The 14,051-nt window shown below is 36.8% G+C and overlaps 1 non-coding gene across 1 annotated transcript; it reads right to left on the reverse strand.

The window, feature by feature from the left end:
• Positions 1-774: 774 nt before the first annotated feature.
• Positions 775-877, reverse strand: LOC128592867 (U6 spliceosomal RNA). The gene has a single exon (XR_008382078.1). It is a non-coding gene; the product is annotated as a U6 spliceosomal RNA (small nuclear RNA).
• Positions 878-14,051: the final 13,174 nt, after the last annotated feature.

The raw sequence follows: 14,051 nt of genomic DNA on the forward strand, positions 1-14,051 counted from the left end.
ATTTACTGGGTTGTTTATTTAGCCACCACCAGGCCTGGACCAGAAATAGTTTTCTATTAATGGAAAGGAAAAAGAAAAAAGATGATTAGTCTTCCAGAGAGAGAGTTGGTATATCTACTGCATTCTAGGCAATCATTTGATAAATTTTAATGGCTATTCTTTTGTAGACCTCACACGTATGCTATTACTCAGGGTAATGAGCAGAGAGCTTTTTTTTTTTATTTTTACTATGCTGATAAATATTTTCTAATTATTTGCAAGATTGCTGATTTTGTGAAGTTCTTTGTTTTTGTTATTAAAATTCTATCTCGGAGATAAGGAAAATAAATAGGGAGACCTTTGTTATTTATAAGCAAGTTATCCTTTGCCATTTTTAGCCCCTCTTGAGTCTTTGCCTAATCAGTTCACATACTCAAAACACAATTCAAAGAAGATAAAATCAGAATGGCAAACCACATACTCAGAGCAGCTCTTCAAGAAGAATGAAAGATTTCATTTGATGTTTCCTTCAAAAGGAGAACAAAATTAGTACTCACTTAGTAAAACACACAAAAACACCTAAGCTGGAAACCTAAATATTTGGTAATAAAATTTCTATCTTGACATGGCTTTCTTACTACTTGAGAAACCGAGATTTGTTTTTTTGACTCCACCCTTCTTGAGTGGTGTTATCCTTCTCTTCACCCATCTTGTAATTCTTTTTGCATTAAGTTTTAGCCAACAGAAATACCATAACAAACCTGAATGTTATATGGTGAATATTTTTTTTTTTTTTTAAATATGGAACGCTTCACGAATTTGCGTGTCATCCTTGCGCAGGGGTCATGCTAATCTTCTCTGTATCGTTCCAATTTTAGTATATGTGCTGCCGAAGCGAGGATGGTGAATATTTTTTGACAGTGCTTCTTATGGGAACAAAGTAACGGGGCTGAAAAATTCTCTTGAAATTTTAAATTCTTTTAGTAGGTTGAATTTATACAAATGCTATCTAGTTACTTTTCTAAACAGAAATTTGGTTGAATTATCTATATATTTCAAAGCAAAGTATTTTGGAGGGATCTTTGATAATGAACAGTGCTTTTTAAGCTTTAATGTGCATAGAATCACTAGGAGAACTTGCTAAAATGCAAATTGTGCAAATTATGATTCTGTACGTCCAGACAGTGGCTTGTGGGCCTGAGGTTCTGACACCAATGCTGTTGGGCCCACGACTATATGCGTAGGAAGACACAGTATATTTTGGTTTTCATCCATTAGAAGAATTTAAAAAATAACCCCAATTATAATCAATTTTATATATTTCTCCATACACAGAATGATTCAAATAATTATGATAGTTGACGCAAATAAAATAAGTTTATGTTAAAGTCAAAAAAGGCATTCCAGGCTTTTTATCAGAATCACAAAGAGTTAGACAATTAGGAGAGAGAAGATAAGTGAAATTAATGAGAAATGTAAAAATTACTATAGTATTTACTAACATTTGACTAGTTCATTTGAATTTATAATTTTTGGTTTGCAAGGCTGAGGTTCTTGAGATGTGTATTTTCCTTACACTTTGATTATTGTGGTGGTAACCTCAGAATCAACGAGAAAATGAACTTTCAGAACAGCCAACCACACAGACAAACACACATTGCAGCTAAATTTACTCTGTCCCAGTAGTATACACAAATGTGTGTGAAGAAACCATTCTAGACATTTCTATCAGGGTCCCAGCCCTTTACTAATTTTTAAGCTCTGAGTTGAAAGGAAAAGGCAACAGTATGTAATTAGAGAAATCCATGATTTACACATTAATGAGCAATGAAGTGCAACCCACAGAGGGTAGAATGAAATTGTAGCCAGCTAATAAGTGTCTGTACTTATTAAGGCTAAAGAAACAACCTATGGAACAAATCTAAGCCTTTCCCAAACAGTGCAGGATAATTATATTTGGCATAGGTTCCACAGGGAACAATGCAGCTTTAGAAGCTTAAATAACTGAGAAATGGGAAGAAGAGAGCTGGCTGAAGACACAGGCAAAACATTTTTCAGATATATCACAGATGAGGGAAAGAATAATGGTGAGAATAAAAGAGACACTGAAGGCCATGGGGAAAAACAGAAAATGAAATATGCCTTTTTAACCTCAGCCTTCATTCCAGAAGATGATGGGAAAATTTAAATTTCAAAGTCATCCACAAGAACTTGGAAAATAACCTTGATGGAAAATTTCTAGCAGGACTACAGAGATCTTTAATGCCAGAAATCAAAAGAAACAGGCGAACAGTCTCTTGAAGAATTTATTCCTCTCCTGATGGTAATGTTGTTAAACATTGACTCTTATCCTAGAAATGATGAAACAAACATTATTTCTATCTTTGAGAAGTTTCGGTGGAGGGGAACGTCTATAAACATATACTCACATATCCTAGCAGTCTATATAGGCAAGTTCAGTAAAAACTCTGGGCCTTGGGCTGGGCATGATGGCTCGTGACTGTTACCTCAGCACTCTGGAAGGCTGACACGGAAGGATTGCTTAAGCTTAGAAGTTTGAGACCAGCTTAAGAAAGAGCAAGACCCCATCTTTACTAAAATTAGGAAAATTAGCCAGGTGTGGTGGTGCATGCCTATAGTCCCAGCTACTCAGGAAGCTGAGGATTGCTTGAGCCCAGAAGTTAGAGGTTGCTGTGAGCTATGATGTTATAGAACTCTAGCCTGGGGCAACAGAGTGAGACTGTCTTAAATAAGCAAAAACTCAACTCTGGGTGTTTTTTGTCATTGGGTGCTTTAGGTTCAAGCTGTAAATACTCCATTTACTAAAAAGTAAGTGTGACCTTGGGCAAGACTCTTCATCTCTTTCAGTTTGTAGTTATCTTTAAAGTAGAAATGATAATACCCATAAGTGAATTCTCCCGATTGTTGGGAGAATTAATTATGGTTTATTATAATTAATTATTATTTTATGAATATATGTTTCATATTATCATGTGGATATATAATAAAACAACTATACAATTATTAATTGTTTATGTCAATCAATTAATAACTATGTCATGACTGTTGAGAGTACCCACCTCATAAATACGTAAAACCGGTTTTTCTTTCCTGTTCAGCTGAATTAAAGCATGCTGCCAAGCACCTAGTTTAAGGACCATGTCTGGGAAATTCACAGTGGTCTATCTGATTTTCTCACTAGCTCCTTTCCTCCCCATTTTTCCTCCTTCCCTTCCTTTTTTCCAACATTATTGAGAAAATCACAATAATGAACTCAATTCCTGTACTGGTGAACTCATAGTGGAGTAGAAGGAACAGAACCGTAAACCATCTGAGTGCAATGTAGTAAGTTCTGCAGCAAGGTGAATCTAAGTTACTGAGGGATAATCAGAAATGACTCTCCTGGTCATAGGGAGAGGGATGAAAAGTGGAAGTTAATGGAAGGTTGAGGGGTTGGGAGGGTTTTTACAGAGGCAGTAAAATTCAACCAAAGTTTAGAGCACCCCAATGGGCCTACTTCTATTTCTTATCTTAGCCCTAGTTTCTAGCACCGTGCTTGACATAGAGGTGGACATTAACAAATTATGAATGAATAGATAAATGATGGTGCTGGATAAGAACAGGGCAGTAGATTGGGCTTTCTAGACCAATGGTTATCAACCATGGATGAACATCAGAAAAACCTTAGGCGATTCTAACACCACACTTTCAGGATGAGATTCAAGAAGGTAAATTTTGATAAAGTGCCACAAACAATTTTGTTATGCATGCTTGTGTAAGAATCACTACACCCAGAATAGGGACCTGCATGTGTTAAGCCTCAGAGATGCAAGGTTGCTTGTTACAGGCACATAATTAAGAATGCAGCAAAAAGTAGCCCACAGGCTTTGCGACAGAGCTACCATCACAGCAAAGCAAAGGGAAGTTCTTCTCTCCCACTTATAAGGAGTTCAAAACATTTTTTAACTGATATATCATATTTGTGACTATTTGGCGGCTGTATGTAATATTTTTATACATGTATACCATGTATAATGACCTAATCAGGGTAACTGAGATGTCCATCTCCTCAAACATCTGTATTTTCTTTGTGCTGGGAACATTACAATTCTTCTAGCTATTTTGAAATATACAACAAATTATTGTTAATTATCATTTTCCTGCTGTACTGTCAAATACTAGAACTTATTCCTTCTGTCTAACTATATTTTTTATACCCATTGAGCAACTTCTCCTCATCCCTTCTCTCCCCTTCCCTTCCCAGGCTCTGGCACCCACCATCCTACTCTCTTCAGCTCCCACCTATGAGTGAGAACATGTGATATTTGACTTTTCTGGCTTATTTTGCTTAAACTAATCTCTAATTCAATCCGTGTTGCTGCAACTGACAGAATTTTATTCAACTTATGTCTGAATAATATCCTACTGTGTATTTATGACACATTTTCTTTATCCATTCATCTGCTGATAGACAGGTTGATTTTATCCTGTCAATAGTGAATAGTGCTGCAGCAAACAGGGGGTTGCAGCTATCTCTCCTGCATACTCACTCCCTTTCTTTAGAATATGAGCCCAGCAGTGAGATTGTTGGATCATATGGGAGCTCTATTTATAGCTTTGGAGCTTCCATGCTATTTTTCATAATTGCTTTAGCACTTTACTTTTGGGGCGGAACTTTTTCTTGTTGACTGGCCTAGTCCAGGTCCCCTAAAACCCAGTAACAAAGTCTAATGTGCAGGGGGGTTATTTGGAGTTGATTCCTAGAAGCAGGAGCGAAGGACTAGAGGAAGTCTGAAAACAAAGAGGAAAAACAAGTTTGCTACTGAGTTGGTAACCACCATCAGCAACTCTTTCTAACCAGATCTTGTGAGGAACATGTAAAATAACTTAAAGAATTTTCTACAAAAGAGTCTCCAGCAAGAAAGAACAAGCAGTACCCACAGGTTTCCCCAGGGTGCGCGTTAACTTCTTTGCATGCCAAAGAAACTCTGGGACAGAAAGCAGAAGATGTGCTGAACACGTTTTGAAGTGAGCTGCTGGCAGAGCAAAGCAAATTAAATTTCACATGCAACTATGCTAAAGCCGTACGGGAATCAAAGATGAAGCTGAGAGGACGAAGGTAGGAGAGATCCAGGGGAGTCTGATATATTGACCTTGAAGATTTCTTTTAATAAACTATGTAAACTCATTGTATTTCTTTGAAGCACGCATTAAGAATTATCCTCCTAGCACAGCATATCACTATTCCTAGTTGGTGTATGTTCCATTTTACTTACTATTTTAGAGTCTACCATAATCGCTTGCTTTGTCCTCATCTGAATGTGCAGAATTCAGCACAATTTCCTACTTTTACATAGTAGGTAGGTCCTCTATAATTGCTTGTTTAAAAAAAAATTGTTTATGAAGATTTTGTTACTTTCTTTTGGCATCAAAGCTGTTTCTTCTAGGTCTCATGATAAATGATAACTATTTAATTTTTATAAATGAAGGTGACATTAAATCTTCAGACCACCATGATCAAACAAGCTTGGAAGTACTAATGGAAATATGGAAATCCACATGATAATATATGGTGTTGCTAAGGAAGGTTCACTAAAGTAGAATTTGCTTGAGTACATTCTTCAAAATCCTTCTTCTATAGATGTGTGAGCTTCTTGACAACAGAATCTATGCGTTTTGTTCAACATTATATGGAGGATCCCCAGCCTTAACTAAAATGCCTTCAGGGATCAGGGAGGTAACATTGAGTGAGTGAGATTATAAGATACAGACCAAATAAATAACAATAACAACAAATAAAACAATAACAAATAAATAACAATAACAACAAAAACAATATGCTGTTTATTGATGACATCTAATAGTTGATAGAAATAAACACATCATTACTATTATCATCACCATTATATTTTAATTTTATGGACTCTACCATTTAGTTTATGAAATTTAAATAATATCCTTTGGTTTCCACATAGCATGCCTTCACTGATAAACAGTAAACACATTTCTTCAATTTTCCCCTTTCTTCCAAGTTTCACCCTTATCCTTCTCTCCAGGCTTCCCTAGTCATTCCTCAGTTGGCTGAAGCTCTTACTCTATTGCATTTTTCAGAAAAGGCTCCTGAGGACAATATTCCTCAAGCTTTTGAGTGGTTAAATTTGTTTTTCTCCAGCCTTAATACTTAAAAGACAGTGGCTGGGTATAAAATTGTGAGTCATACATCCTTCCCTTGAATGTCTTGAAATTGTTGCACCACTATGATTTTATTTTGCACACTACTGTCTACACACTACTGATTTTATGTTTCATATATTGTTATCTTTTTTCCTATAGTAACATATTTTTAAAATTTGTATGGAATTTACATCTACTGTGTTTCGTAGGATATGTCCCAAAGTTGATCCTTTTGTTAATGGTGACTCCTTTCGATATGTAGATTAAACTTTTTTATTTCTGGAAAGTTCTCTTTGATAATAGTTTACTATCTTAGTTTGTTTCACTGTTTTGTTTTTCTTGGCTCTCCTTCCTTTCCTCTGTATCACTTCCCTTATGACTTGCCTGTTCTTTCTCTTCCCTGTTTATTCCTCTCCTAAAGTCTTTTCTATTTTTAGTTAATGCTATAGTACCTAGTTTACTTATATTGTACCCTTAATGTATAAGATAGTTTTTTCCTTTTCTAAAATTTATTTCTTGGAATTGATCAGGTCTCATATAATATCTTCCTATTTTGGCCCGTTTGTAGTCTGAATTATTTTCTTTTTCTTTCTTTTTTTTAGAGACAGAGTCTCACTTTGTTGCCCTCAGTAGAGTGATGTGGTGTCACAGCTCACAGCAACCTCCAGCTTTTTTTTTTTTTTTATTAAATCATAGCTATGTACATTAAAGCAACCTCCAGCTTTTGGGCTTAGGCAATTCTCATGCCTCAGCCTCCCAAGTAGCTGGGACCATAGGCGCCCACCACAACACCGGCTATTTTTTGTTGCAGTTGGCCTGGGGCTGGGTTTGAACCCGCCACCCTCGGTATATGGGGCTGGTACCCTACTCACTGAGCCACAGATGCTGTCCAGTCTGAATTATTTTCTAATCCAAGATGTATTTTCATATTTACAAATGGTTACTGAAAGATACTTAATTCACATCAGAGGGCTATTTCATAGGTTTTGTCTGTTTCCCTGGTGGGAACATTTTCATTAGTTGATGAGATTTGATTTTCATGGTCTGCTTTCTTCTCATATAGCTTTATATGGCTATTGCTGTCCATTTTCTGTTTATTTCCTGGGTGAGTAATACCATGTGTTTCTGAGATGAAGAGCCTGGGATTTAGGTGGTTTATGATGTTTCCAAGTTCAAGAATGCACTCTTTGGTTGGCACAGTGAAAAGCAGGTTATTTAATGGAGTGTTTGTGAGATGGGGAGGCCAGTGTGTTCTGATTCTCTAAGTTTGTTTTGTTTCTGAAAGATTCTTAACTTACAAACTTGTTAATTTCTTTCTCTTCACTAGCAAGCCTCTAAGGGAGGACTTTTCCTACCCTGATGCCTCCATCTCTTCCAGAAGCAGTACTTTCCCAAGATGAACTCTTTGGATATTAGGCACTTGCAAATCCTTTCCATTTGATCTATTATATGATACATTAGTTACTGATTGCTGTATAACAAATGACCCAAAATTTAGGGGCTTAATTCAACAAGTATTTTTTGGATGATTGTTCCTGTGGATCAGGAACTTGAAAGCAGTTACCTGGGTGGTGCTGACTCAGGGCCTCTCATGAGGTAGCAATCAAATGTCAACCAGGTCTGGGGTCACCTGAACAGTTGACGGTGGCTAGAGAATTGTCTTCCAAGCTCCCTCATGTGGCTGTTCAAAGGAGGCTTCTGTTGCTCTCTGATGTTAGCTGGAGGCCTCAGTTCCTCTTCATAGGGCTTTTATGAGCATCCTTAGAGCATGGCAGCTGGCTTCTCAGGAGTCATGAGAGAGAGAGTTAGTTTCCATTACATCTTCCTCTTAGCTGAGTAATATTTGTTTGACTCCTCACCCAGGCATGGGCTCCTGAGGTACTTATATATAAATTGAAGGTTGTAATATGTTTTCTTTCCTTGTGAAGCTATAAGGGTGGGTTTTAATATTTTTGTCTCTCTCTCTCTCAAATGATATGTATGGACTTCGAAAGTGAAGTAGAAAAATTTGTATTCAAGCAGAATTATCCTGAGGGAAACTGAAAGTCTCCCAATAGACAATCTTTGCATATTTGAAAGAATGAACAAATTGACACAAAATGAAAAGGCCAATTTATTGAATGAAATTACTCACTGATCATTATGGAGACTTGATTCTTGTGACCATATAATCAGACTCTTTTGCTTCTGGAGAAAATGGCAGCCTGTATTATAACCAAAATGTTTCTCGGTGAGAATAAAATGTGTAAAAGTAGAATCAATTATTAAACCTGAAAGTTTAGTGGCATAAGACCTCTTTATGTGACCAGACTATGTCATTGGCATGATGGTTGCCTGGCCCGGGTCTTATAAGGAGGATAAAACCAGTAACTTATTTAGTAGTAAGTAAGCCTTCACAGAGTTCATTTCATCATGTACGTGCATGAGAATTTTCAGCTAATCTGAGTGTGATTCAAGACAGTATGACATGGTGCTGAGAAGGGTGAGGACACAGCAAGGGCACACTTGTAGACAGGAATGTGTGCACATCTGCCTAGTTGGATACATAGTATAACCTAGACCTTGTTCTCATGAAGAGAAACCCTGACAAGGGGGAAATGTTCAAACTTTAGACCTGGGAGCTGTAGCCAACAGCGGGCTTTCCACTGAGAGAACTTGGCTGGGATAATATATCTTTCTGAGCCTCAAGTTCTTTGTCCAGATCCTTAAGACAGCTTTCAATTTTTCTCTCAGCCAGTGCATCCTCTTACTACAACTTTTTCAGAGGAAACAGTTTTGTGTACAATTGTCTTCAAATATTTCCAATTGTACCTGGCTACACTGTTGTATTGATCATCCTTCTCTCAAAGACATGGTTCGCATTTCTGAGGTAATTCAGAATGTTATATTCTGTTCAGTCTCCTCTGATCAGGTTCAAAGATTTTAGTAAGTAGACAATGTTCTCCAAATTTGAGAAGCATGAAGTGGTATTTTTCCTTCAACTTTGTTTTCAGAGGTGTCATTTTGTACATTTTGTAGAGGAAGATGACTGACTTTTTCTATAGAAACCAATATTATATTTTTCTAAAAGCAAATTTTGGCTCCAAGAAAGAAAGAAATAATAAAAGGAAGGAAGGAGAAACAGCACTGTTTTATTTATTAATACAGCCCAAACCTACAGACTTTGTGAAATGGACAAATATGCTGTAAATCAAGCTTGCAAACTTTCGCAATAGGTTTTATTTGTTACTGTTATTTTACCTGTTTGACATCTTTATTTCCAGAGGTTTCATTTAGGTATTTTTTATTGGTAGAAAATTTGAGATTATTTTGTTAAAACATCAAACAAGCCATAAAACCAAGCTATCAAAAAGTTTAGAAGTTTTACTACTTCTAAAACTATGGAATTTAGGGTTATAAGAAATCTTTTTAATGGATTTATTTTTATAAAAAGGATATATAAAAATATATTTATTTAAGTCTCAAATTCTATACATATCAACAGAAAAAGAACAGTATTCAAAAGTATTCTCGTCAGAGAAAAAACAAAATTCTAGATTTCTTTAAAAATTGACAATTTTTCAGGGTTAAAGAGACCAGATAGTGATTCCTTTCCACCAGAGGGCGCCATAGACTACACTCCAGCAAGTGTGCGTGCCTGTCTGGGTACGTAAACACAATAACCTAAAGCAGCTAGTTTTAGGCTTTATAATTTTGTAACAAGAAGAGATTTTTAAGACCAACAGTGGACATTATTGATTTTTCAATAAGGCAGGACATATCTTAAAGGCATTAATTTAACTATACCCTTCAGACATTTTTACCCCCTCGATGGAAAATAAAACCAAAATGGAAACAGTGGTTAATCATATTTATATGTGTTACTTCCACAAGATTATTTACTTAGAAGCTGGATTTTGGAAAACTGTTTTAGCTAAATTAACCTCATGATGAAATCTACCTACATTTTTGCCTGTTGGGATTCATGTAGAACAAGTATGTGGGTTCTGTGGAATAGAACTAATTTCCAAGGTGGCTATAGGAAGCAAGACTTGTCTCTCCTGCTGTTTCTCTAGCACAAGCAGCTAAATAAGTGTGTCTATCCATTTCTAATCCGGTAATGCAATGAGAAATTCTGTCCCCTTCAGAGACAGAGAATACCCCAAGTCAACACCTATTGAAAATTCAAGCTTTGCCCTGAGCTTCTGACAATCAAATGCTTGCAAGCCACGCTTTAGTTTGCTTCAAATGCTAGGCCTGTGCAGACAGATTTACTTCTGCTCCCTTTGTACTCTGAGGGGCAAATTTTATCAGCTGAAAGCTCACTTTCAGTCTCCTGTGAGTGTTCAGTAAGCCAAAGTGCTTGTGAAGTATAACTCCCATGGCTGCTCTCCACTGGCTGATTAGGACTGAAATAGTGTGTTGGAAAATGGAGTGCCATTTGAAATTCATGGGCTGGCAGAGGATCACAGCTGATCATAATTTCTCATGTGAAAATGCGATTTCCCTCCCCCTGTTTCCTCTTGTTACACTGCTGAGGAGTATTAAGTGAGTTTTCCAGCCTATGGCCAGGGACTGCTGCAAAGGTACTGCTGGGAAGACACAATTAGGAGTAACAAAGGCATCCGCTTTCCAGGCTCTCACTTTCTAGGCTCACCAAGTGATGGCTTTCAGGCTTATGAATTGAGGAATTCTATATGAAGAGGCTGTGAGGAGAGGGAAGCAAATGTTTCCTAACAGTTTAATCCACTCCTCCAGTTTAATACAGCTTCCACAATCACTTTAAATAACAACATGAGCTTCTATCTAACAAGTATCTCATAGAGATAACATAGCTCTGAGGCTGAAGAAGCATCTAAGGCTAAAACTGACCCTCCTGAGCCTTCCCAGAGACTCTGGATAGTGATTGCAATTTTTGTGTTTTCATCCAGCAATTAAGAAATTATTAAAACTAGCTAAGAGGGTGTATCTCATGTTAAACCTTCTTACCAAAAAACCAAAATCAAAGGATATAAGGAAAATAAATAAATACTTCACAATTTCAAAAAGGAATTACTAAGCCATTTAAATATATAACTAAATTAATCTTCCACATAGTATTACTTATTTTGTTAGTAAACATAAATACTAGACTATTTTACATTTTCTACAAAGTTTAAATCCTCCCCTTGCAAAATTTCGTGACTGCCACATGTTTGAGCAATTTAATGGGACACATGGGCTCTCAACCTGGGGGCTCCAGATCAACCTCGATAGTAAAGAATTGACCAGTTGTAATCGATAGTTAAGACCTCTTGATATGAACATTCAGTCCAAGTAAAGCAGTGTAGGTATTCTTTTCTACTGGAATTATAGCAAACCACTGTGTTTGCATTAATCAGAATCTATTCACCAAATAAGTATTTCAAACTATTAAAAATAGGAGATAAAAGGGTTGCTGAATAAATATATGGATCCCTCCTTCTAAATGCCATCTCTCTCTCCTTTCCTTCATGGCATTTAAGGAATTCAAAGAGATGTTTATTATTCATACTTCTCATCTCCCATTTCTTCTACAACCCCTGAATACTGTTTTCTGCTTCTCAACCTTACTGAAACTGCCTATATTAAAGCTACTGATGCCCTTCTGGTTGCCAAGGTCAATAAAAGCCAAATTTGACTTGCCTTTCTGTACTCTGTGGCATCACAGACTTCCTTCCTTCTCCAATTCTCTCATCTGGATTAACGTCCCCTCTCGGGCCCTTTCCACTCTGCATCTTTCCTCTTCCTGTCCCTGCATATGTACATTCTCCTGGGTTTGAAGGAAACCAAAGTAAGTATGTATAGCAGGACATACATCCTTCCTCACTGGAGACAGCACTTACTCATGGCCCAGAAAAGGCATCAGCAAGTGCCAGAGGAATCTGGGAACAGAATTTATCTTTCTACATTTCCCCACCTTGTAAAAAAACTAGAACTACTCTCTCCTTTTTCTTGTCACTATATAGTATTTACAATTCTTAGTTAAAATACTATTTCAGCAAAGATCTCAAGCCACCGCCTTCAAAGACAAGTACTTGTGAATTGAGGCCTCTCCCGCATGATACAATACATGTTAATAAACTTCAGCTTGTTTTTCATTTGCTAATCCGATTTTCCTTTTTTAGGAAAGTGTTTTCGGGTTCTCGATTAGGTCAAAACGTAAGAAGACAAAGAAACTAAATTATGCTGTCTCCCCTTCAGTTTCCATTCTTACTCCTTCTTTCTCAGACTATACCACAGCCCCCCACCCCCAAGCCTTCTGATCCTGACTTTAGCTACATCTATGGAATGATAATTTTTGAGCCTTCTCTCGGGTTCATAATTCTGCCATTCAGCCTCCCATGTCTGTCTCATGAATTGCCCTACTTAGATGTCTGGAGAGGACCAAATGCTGTGTCCTCCCAAATACTGGCTTTCCTTTGTGTGTCTTTACTGGCCACACACATGCCGGCTTCTGCTGTAGTTTCGTCGACTATGTGCTGGACATACAACTATTGGAATGCAGGCAGGATCAACACATCACTTCTGCTTCTCGTCCCTAGAATGCCCCGAAAGATCCACTAAGCTCCTTCTCTTCTCTGACAGCAGTAGTGGGTGGTGGTGTCACAAGATTCACCAGCGGGAACATTCACACCAGATTTTGATGGAAGGAAGAGTAAAGTGTGTCAGGTCTGAGCAGTGGGGTCATTTGCTACAGCAGTTAGACTCTCTGATTATTGCCTATATGTAATAAAGGACTCAACATCTCCGAAATAGAACTTATTTGCTCTACAAAACAACTTCTATGCTTTAGTGAATGAGACCCCAACTTGTCCAAAGCAAAAATTTAAAGACTCTCAAATTGTATGCACTAACTTCATTCACATCCAACTTTTCACCAAAACATGTTAATGTTAACTCTTTAATATTCCCATGGACACTTTTCAGGTCCTGCTGGCTTCCTCCTTCTTCTCTGCTTTTGGTCTCCTCTTCTGACCTTTGGAGTCAATTTCCTATGCCCCTCACATCCATTTCCTATACTCTTTGAAGGATAATCTCATTCTTTGTTTTATTAATCTTATTAATAAAACTAATATTCTTCTAAGAAATAAATATATGCATATTTTAGAAATTTTGGAAAACTCAAAAGTATTAAATAGAAAACAAAAATCAATTATAATCTCAGTATTCCACACAAACACTATTAAACATTTGGTTATGGGCTTCCCATGTTAATTTTTGTTTTTTTTTCTGATAGTGTCTTGCTATGTTGCCCAGGCTGGATGCATCACCATAGCTCACTGCAACCTCTAACTCCTGGGCTCAAGCAATCCTCCTGCCTCAGCCTCCCAAGTAGCTGGGACTGTAGGCCCTTGACATAATGTCAGGCTAATTTTTTTTTTTATTTTTGTAGATACAGGGTCTCACTCTTGCTCAGGATTGTTTCAAACTCCTGGCCTCAAGCAATCCTACTTTGGACTCCCAAAATGTTAGGATTGCTAGCATGAGCTACCACAACTGGCCTATGTAAATTGTATGTTTATGTTTATAATCTAACTATTCAAAATTTTAAATTTAATTTTTATCAAGGCAATATATAGAATTTTTAAAAGTTGATTATTAATATTATATTTATAGTGAACTACAATAGTTCTCTGTCTCATCCCACCCTCTGTACAATTCTTATCCTCAGAGGCAAATGCTTTCAACTAGTATAGTGATTTATATCTAATATTCAGATGTTTTTCTCCATATTTCTAAGTGAAATTCAATTCATTGATTTTTAAAAAACTTTTATATGTAATCTACTGACTTTCTATGGAAAATGAGGATTTAGTTCTGTTTTATCCCACATCCCCAAACAGTAAAATTCTGCTACTCTTTTTAGTTAAATCAATAATGGTATTTACATTTGTATT

This window comes from Nycticebus coucang, chromosome 8 (assembly GCF_027406575.1).
Source record: "Nycticebus coucang isolate mNycCou1 chromosome 8, mNycCou1.pri, whole genome shotgun sequence".
Taxonomy (NCBI): Eukaryota; Metazoa; Chordata; class Mammalia; order Primates; family Lorisidae; genus Nycticebus; species Nycticebus coucang.